Source organism: Mus musculus, chromosome 9 (assembly GCF_000001635.26).
Source record: "Mus musculus strain C57BL/6J chromosome 9, GRCm38.p6 C57BL/6J".
Taxonomy (NCBI): Eukaryota; Metazoa; Chordata; class Mammalia; order Rodentia; family Muridae; genus Mus; species Mus musculus.
This window is the reverse complement of record NC_000075.6, coordinates 90308944-90317964: the sequence shown is the minus strand read 5'-3', so window position 1 is coordinate 90317964 and position 9021 is coordinate 90308944. Positions and strand designations below refer to the sequence as shown.

Below are 9021 nucleotides of genomic sequence, written 5' to 3'. Positions count from 1 at the left end.
TCTGATGTGTTTTGATACAGGAGATGAGTATCTGAGATTGGTCCCTGATGTCAGTATCCTAGGATGCAAGCCTGGCTCCTTAATTACTATCTATATGACTTTATCCTCTACTCTTTACCTCACTGTACCTACATCTTCTCATTTGCAGAATTGAAAGCTACCTACTTAACAGGTTATTCTGGGGAGTAAATTAAATAAGAATGTGGAAAGCTTTGCCATTTTAATTAAAACGAAACAAAGCCCTGTTTAACCTACCAAGAGACTACAGATTATTTTAAGTAGAAACACTTTGCGTTTGCTTAAAATAAATTAAAGAGCAGAATACTTTGGTTCTTATGCATTCATTGAGGCAGTTCCTCTCACCTGAGAGGAACAGTACTAAACAGTTCTTTGATGAGGAATAATACAATCTTTATTTTCAAAGTTGGACTGTTTAGCATAAACCATCTGTGATTACAATACTGGTTTCTTGCTACAAAAGCCAGAAGCTCAGAACAGGCTGGAGCCTCACTCTTCAGGAATCTTTACATCTTCTCCTGTATCCCTTCCAGAGATGTAGAAGGAGGGAAGCAAGGAAGGACTAAAAGAACATGTCAGAGCAGCATACCAGAAGTAAATGTGGGGTATCAGGAGTGCCTGTGAGCCAAGTGAAAAAGTGAAATTAATTAATTTCATTATGAATTCATAGTGATGTATGCACAAGAACTGTGCAGGCTTAGTCCAGCCCTAACTCCAACATGGAGAGGGGAAGGGCACAAAATCCCACCTCTATCTAAGTGGCTACTAGATGTTGATAACTTCTGGAAGAAAGAAAGAACTTTTTCTTTAAAGAGGCAACTCCTAAGTGGGACTCCAGTAAGGACCACACATCCAAGAATTTATGAACAGCACAAACTGTACTTCATGAATTTTTAAGGGTGGGGTGCAGGTAGGATTTGGCTCAGTGGTAGAGAACTTACTTAAAGCATAAAAAGGGCCCTTAAGTTTAATTCCTAATACTGTAAAAGATGGATAAATAAAAAAGAAAATGGGATAAAAAGAGGACACAAAGTTGGACGTATAGACAAATGGGGTTGGATCTGGCAGGAGCTGGGGGAGGGAGCTATTATGATCGAAATGTATTTTGTGAAATTCTTAAGAAACTAAAAAAATTTTAGAAAAAAAAACTGATAATGCACACCCACATGAGAATTTTATTTTAGAGGGCTATTGCTGATGAATGTAGAAAAGTTAAATTGAAAAAGAATGTTGTTCTATTTTGTTTTCAGAAGTAAACAAAATACACTCTTCTAGTACACTGCATGTTATCAACCTCAGGAACCATTTTCAAGTGCACGGTGAATTTAACCCCATTAATGTTTGGAAATAGGATGAGTGGTTCAGATTCTGATTTTCATACTCAGCAAGCCTAACTGTAAGATACTCTTGCCTTATAGGGACATCTGCTGGCAGGTAACTAAAAGGTCTGCGAGAACAGGATACAGGCCTCGAAGCCAAGGCAGAACTCTGCAGCCTCACATGTATCTGCCTCTGTACACTGTTCATGGCTGCCAACATTCTAAATAGTATATCATTTTATGGCCCAGTGTTTCTCGGATCAATGATAATTAGTTGTGGTTAATTATTACCACCCACTTTTAAAAAAAAAAATACTGAAACCGTTGACACTTTTTCTGCTAATGTTAGCCATCAAAAATAATGGATAAAATAATTGATTCTTTCTGCTTGTTTGGTTAAACAAGAGTCACCTTCATATTCTGGTTTTGGTTTTGATTTTGGTTTTTGAGAAATAGTGCTGGATTAAGTCAGATATTAACGTCTTATAATTAAACTGCCCATCAAAGCAAATCTTACCCACAATGCAACAAACACCTTGCCCACGCCACTTCTTTAAGCATACCATACATTAGTAGGTTAATAGTATCAAAAATATTCACCACGTGCTTTTGGCTCCTATTATTTATACATGTAACTTTTGGGGAAAGTTTTCAATTATCAATAAAATCGCGCCTCAAATAAACCTCATTGGCTACGATACTACCACTGCTTCTACGTGGAACTTTTAAAGATAACGGAAGACTCTAATCAGCTAAGGCATCACCTGCCCATAGACATGATGTAATCATTAACTAATCAGAAGTAAATATTAGCAGGGCACATTTTCACAGGTTAACGTGCATCTTGTTAAGAATTGAAAGCTCAAGGAAGAGTGGGAAAGCTGGTACTCACAAAATCCGCACGCCAATGGGGAAAATACACACAGTCGGGATTGTTAGCATGTCGTCCTTCTTCTCTTTAACTGCTGCACCACATACGAGAGCCGTGAGATGTACACTGATGTTCTAATCGAGTTCAACTCATTTTCCTGAATTTGCCAAATCGTTAAGTCATAAAATACATTGACTTTCCAACATGATAAAATCGCCAGTCTTATAGCTTCCTTAAAAATAATGGAGAAAAACACATATGGTGCCCATCAGGTGTGAAAAGAATAAGTAAACCCAAGTCAAGAGGGAAAAATTAGTGTTTTTCAAATGTAATCTAGTTCACTAAAAACTCAGAAGCAAACCTAAATACATGCCTGAAGTGCCACTGTTTCAGTTTCGTCCCTGAAGAGCTTCACAACTAAATAAAAACTACTAGGGAGGTGGATATAGTATTAAATTTATTTTGTGATTTCTTATATAACAAACTCAAAATTTATATATTGTCTTATTGTTCCTAATTTACTTAACGTGTACTTCACCAAAGAAAGAAAATTTCAGCAAGTTACAATTTTTTTAATTTTTAATATTTTTTATTACGTATTTTCCTCAATTACATTTCCAATGCTCCCAAAAGTCCCCCATACCCCCCCCCACTTCCCTACCCACCCATTCCCATTTTTTTTGGCCCTGGCATTCTCCTGTACTGGGACATATAAAGTTTGTGTGTCCAATGGGCCTCTCTTTCCAGTGATGGCCGACTAGGCCATCTTTTGATACATATGCAGCTAGAGTCAAGCTACCCAGATATAGCTCTCTCTTGTGAGACTATGCTGGGACCTAGCAAACACAGAAGTGGATGCTCACAGTCAGCTATTGGATGGAGCACAGCGCCCCCAATGGAGGAGCTAGAGAAAGTACCCAAGGAGCTAAAGGGATCTGCAATCCTATAGGTGAACAACATTATGAACTAACCAGTACCCCGGAGCAAGTTACAATTTAAAGCCTGCCCTTTAGTAGATCCATGAGACAATAAAACCGTCCTTCCATGTTTTTCTATAGACTGTTAGCAGTCATATAATGCACCTGCAAAAGCAATTAGCTCATCAAACATGAATATAATATACAGAGTGCCCACATTATTACAGTTTGAGAACATTTATCCTTAATTTCTTATTATAATACTTTATTCAAACAGATTTTTTAACTAGCCAAATTGTTGCAAATAAATTTAAAATGGCAGTAGTCTTCTAAAAGATGCTCAAGAGGTTGCTTATAAAACATCAAGAACCAATTACAGTATAATAAAAGCAATACAGAAGATCAGATATTTTCTTTCAGAAATTTGGAAATAGAATGATAAAATTTATTTTAAAGTGACTGCATTTTTCCTGAAAGATAAATGAACCATTATTTACCATACAGTCTTATGAGATGTAAAAGAAAAAAATGTTAATCTCAGATGATATAACATAATCCATACATTAAAGAATGTTGTTATAAATCATACATACACACACAGGAAAACTGTAGGAAAAGTTTAAACTGTTTACTTTTCTAGTTCAACACAAATTCTTTTAGCTAATTATCATGAGATATTGCCTAGAAATTAACCAGTCATGTTGTGTTTCTATCTCCAGACTTACAATTAGTAACGCTATTAATGTGGTTCCTGTACTTTGCATTACTAATTATACTGCTATGAACTAATGGTGATAAAAATAGCAATACCCATCAACTACCAATTAATGCTTAATGAGAGCATATAAACCTTGGCATTGTAATGCATTTCAAAATTGTTGTTGCTCATGTTCCTTTGTAATTGTGCAAAAATGGGTAAAACCAGTAGCCACTATGATTGAAAACATAGACAACATAGTGATCACAGCATTGAAAAAAAATCGGAAAAATAAAGGAGATATATATATGTATATACATATACATATAAATAGATATATATATATAGAGAGAGAGAGGTGACATAGGTATGTGATTGTGTCAAGTCACTACAAAATCTAAAGATACATGCTAGAAAACCAACTCAATTGTCATAAACTCTTTCTGAAGGAATTTCTTCAATAGGGAAGACAGATTCTAATCAAGAGCAGACAGTGTAAGTGGACAAGACTGTGACAAACTAGTATATCTAGTCTCTTCTATGGGCCCATATAACTTCCATTAAAATTATTTACAGTCTTATCAGGGTTCTCCAATTAAGTATACATTCTCAACTGTCACGACTTTTGGAAGCACTAACTTTTTTCTCTCATCTTTGTATGCAAGTTAAAAATAAATATAGTGGTACGCCTTTCCTTCCTGTCAATTTATTGTTCTATAGATCAAACTGCTAAGCCTAGAGAAGACTAAAAAGACAGGAAGAAGACACATTGGGTTTCATCACAGTATTTTAAAATATACCGTTTATCTAAGGGTAGAAAAGATAAACTATAGCATCTTTCTAAATTAAGGATATACATTATAGCTCATAAAATAAGGATATGCATTATAGCCCAAAGTTGTTCTCAGCAAAGGGTCAAAGTGGTCCGGTATGGATTCCAAACACCTTCCCTCTCTTAGGCTCTCCTGAATCACATGTAGGTCTGGATCTTCCTACATGTTGGACCAATTCATTACATTTGTGGAGTTAAGTTTCGGCAGGAGCAGATCATAGTGGAGCAAATTTTCTCCTGAACCCAGGTCATCAGTTGGAAGGATAGGAGGGTGGGAGGGTGGCCTCAGCTCAAAGGTTTCCTCGTTCACACATAAGTACACTAGGTTCCCCAATGCTGTATGGAACACCAGCCTTCATGGTTACCTCTTCACAGAAGGCAGGTGTAGATTCCTTATATTGTACCTCAAAGCTACAAAGGTGAATGTTCAAAAACACAAAACCAGAAGTACAGATGTTCTTTTTTTAATTTCTAGAACCTGGAGCAATAATAATTTGAGGTATGCTCTCCTGGGCAAGCAGTATCAAAAACAGTCAAATTCCAGGGAGGGCCAGGGCATGGACATAATAGCTCAATTAATAGACTACAAAAGTGTTTGAGTGCTACATTTAAAACTGTGATATTCACGTTGGAATGTTTTTCAGTATTTGGCTTCTAGCTTTCAGTTCATACTCGACTTTTTTCTTTGCAAGTTTGCAGTTAGAGTTCGTTCAAGCAGCACCCCATTACCACACACCCTGCCGCTGCATTTTTTGGCTTTTGTTGGGTTTTTTTTTTTTTCAGAAAAATTACTGCTTAAAAAGATTGAAAATCCAATTGGTGATTCACAAATAGCCAAAACTACTGAAAACTGTAATTTATGTAAATTATTTTCTAGAGTAAGAACTGAGAAGTATGAGTATCATATGTTCAATTGATTTATGAAGGAGGGGATTTTTTTTTCTGTTTTCTTTTTTGTTTTGTTTTGTTTTTTACTATTATTATTTTACAGTCCAGTCGTTGCCCGCCTCCTGGTCTGCCCTTCCACACTTCCTCATCCTATCCCTCCTACCCCTGTCTCCAAGAGGATGCTCTCCCCTCCAACCACGCAAGACCTCCCCACTCCCTGGGGCCTCAAAGTTAGGTGCATCTTCTCCCACTGAGGTCAGACCAGACAGTCCTTTGCTATATGTGTGTCTGAGGCCTCGTACCAGCTAGTATATGCAGCCTAGTTGGTGGCTCAGTGTCTCAGAGATTTCAGGGGTCTACGGTTAGTTGAGACTGCTGGTGTTCTTATGGGGTCGCCCTCCTCCTCCTCAGGTTCTTCCAGCCTTTCCTTAATTCAACCACAATGGTCCCAGGCTTCTGTCCATTGGTTAGATATAAGTATTTGCATATATCTCAGTCAGCTGCTTGTTAGGCTTCTCAGAGGACAGCCATGCTAGGTTCCTGTCTGTAAGCACACCAGAGCTTCAGTAATAGTATCAGGCCTTAGAGCCTCCAAAAGAGAAAATTTTAAACAAGTCTCAAGTAGTAAAAATATCTATGCTGTAGCAATGATTGTCGAAAGGATCTAAGAAGTATGAGTGATAGTCCATAAGACATTACATTAGTTCTATCATAAATGATGCTAAAACAATAAAAATACAAAACAAATGTTTTTTACCTAGTTACAGTTAAAGGTTAAAAGCTTTAGTTATATTTCTCAAAACTTTATGTTACTCAGTTTTCTATAATGTGTTTGTCCCCAAACACATTATAGTTTCAAAAACAAGAACATAGTCATTCCATTACTATCATCTATATCTAAATTACTGTAAAAATTTGCTTACACTAAAAGATATAAGATAACTAAGTTGATTGTCTTTTATATTTAAAAATGACTTAGTTTGCTTTGGGTTTTTTTATTAACAAAGTAAACCTAGTATGACTTAAGTAGTTAATATCTAATCAAACACCATTATAGACAAGCATGCAAAATGAACATAGAATGTCAATCACCTCGTAAACAGGGGATTTGAAATAAGTTGTTAGTTATTTTCACCAATTAACACTTTACAAAGGATCCTTTACTTATTATCTTGATGTAACTGGGGTTTTCTGAGGGTGATGTGTGCATCCTCATAGACTTCCAGGATTTAGACCAATAAACTAAGATTTCCTCCCTTTTTACCTACACTTTCTTTTCATATCTTCACCTCTTGTCAGTTAACTAATGAGCTACCCTACCCAGGCCAAAAGCAACAACTCTTAGACCAGGCTGTGGACACTTATGATACTTCTAGTGTTTCTCTGTCTTTTTTTTTTTCTTAAACTTAAATGTGAATCATTCATGTTTTTTAGACATAAAAGTATACCTTTATGTATTGACAATTACAATGAAATATAATAAATGTGTGCGTCCAACACCAAACGGAGCATTGAAATTTTGAAATGGGAGGAAAACATATTTATATAAACAAATGAAAACTTAAGAGAAACTTTTATGAAAACAAGAATTAAGATCTATGAAAACAAATGAAAAAGCTATAAAAGTTTATTAAAGAACCTGACTTTCTTAATAAGATTTTTTAATTTAAAAGATAGATTATGACAAGTCCCTTCCGGTCCACTCCAGCACCGGGGTTCCTGGCTCGGAGAGTCTCCGGACCCCGCAAGGACCCACACAGGATCCCCCACGAGATCCTAAGACCTTCGGTGAGTGGAACACAGCGTCTGCTCCAATCCAATGAAACGGGACCTGAGATTGCATTAACTAGGGAAGCAGATAACCTGGCCTGAGCAGGGGCACAAGTGCCTTCCGGTCCACTCCAGCACCGGGGTTCCTTACGCTCGGAATTTCCGGACACACCCAAGGTCCTCACAGGACTCTCCACGGTATCTTAAGACCTCTGGTGAGTGGAAAACAACTTCTGCAGAAGGCAGGTTCAAACACCAGATATCTGGGCACCTTCCCTGCAACAAGAGAGCTTGCCTACAGAGAATACTCTGACCACTGAATCTAAGGAGAGAGCTAGTCTTCCAGGTCTGCTGATAGAGTCTAACAGAGTCACCTGAGGAACAAGCTCTAACCAGAGACAACTATAACAACAAGCTTCAGAGATTACCAGATGGTGAAAGGCAAATGTAAGAATCCTACTAACAGAAATCAAGACCACTCACCACCATCAGAACGCAGCACTCCCACTCCACCTAGTCCTGGGCACCCCAACACAACCGAAAAGCTAGACCCGGATTTCAAAGCATATCTCATGATGATGGTAGAGGACATCAAGAAGGACTTTAATAACTCACTTAAAGAAATACAGGAGAACACAGCTAAAAAGGTAGAAGAACTTAAGGAGGAAACACAAATATTCTTTAAAGAATTGGAGGAAAACACGGCCAAACAGGTGATGGAATTGAATGAAGCCATCCAAGACATAAAAAGGGAAGTAGACACAATAAAGAAAACCCAAAGTGAGGCAAGGCTGGAGATAGAAACCCTAGGAAAGAAATCTGGAACCATAGATGTGAGCATCAGCAACAGAATACAAGAGATGGAAGAGAGAATCTCAGGTGAAGAAGATTCCATAGAGAACATGGGCACAACAATCAAAGAAAATACAAAACACAAAAGGATCCTAACTCAAAACATCCTGGAAATACAGGACACAATGAGAAGACCAAACCTACGGATAATAGGAGTTGATGAGAATGAAGATTTTCAACTTAAAGGGCCAGCAAATATCTTCAACAAAATTATAGAAGAAAACTTCCCAAACCTAAAGAATGACATGCCCATGAACATACAAGAAGCCTACAGAACTCCAAATAGACTGGACCAGAAAAGAAATTCCTCCCGACACATAATAATCAGAACAACAAATGCACTAAATAAAGAGAGTATTAAAAGCAGTAAGGGAGAAAGGTCAAGTAACATATAAAGGCAGGCCTATCAGAACTACACCAGACTTTTCACCAGAGACTATGAAATCCAGAAGAGCCTGGACAGATGTTATACAGACACTAAGAGAACACAAATGCCAGCCCAGGCTACTATACCCGGCCAAACTCTCAATTACCATAGATGGAGAAACCAAAGTATTCCACAACAAAACCAAATTCACAAATTAAATTTCCACCAATCCAGTCCTTCAAAGGATAATAACAGAAAAAAAAACAATACAAGAATGGAAATCACGCCCTAGAAAAAGCAAGAAAGTAATCCCTCAACAAACCAAAAAGAAGACAGCCACAAGAACAGAATGGCAACTCTAACAACAAAAATAAAAGGAAGCAACAATTACTTTTCCTTAATATATCTTAATATCAATGGACTCAATTCCCCAATAAAAAGACATAGACTTACAGACTGGCTACACAAACAGGACCCAACATTCTGCTGC

The 9021-nt window shown here is 37.3% G+C and overlaps 1 long non-coding RNA gene and 1 pseudogene across 1 annotated transcript; both read right to left on the bottom strand.

The window, feature by feature from the left end:
• Positions 1 to 325: 325 nt before the first annotated feature.
• On the bottom strand, positions 326 to 2517 carry Gm30849. Its single transcript, XR_379695.1, has 2 exons — positions 2230 to 2517; positions 326 to 636 (listed from the first exon to the last, which is right to left on the bottom strand). It is a non-coding gene; the product is annotated as a predicted gene, 30849 (long non-coding RNA).
• On the bottom strand, positions 1885 to 2055 carry Gm22717 (annotated as a pseudogene).
• Positions 2518 to 9021: the final 6504 nt, after the last annotated feature.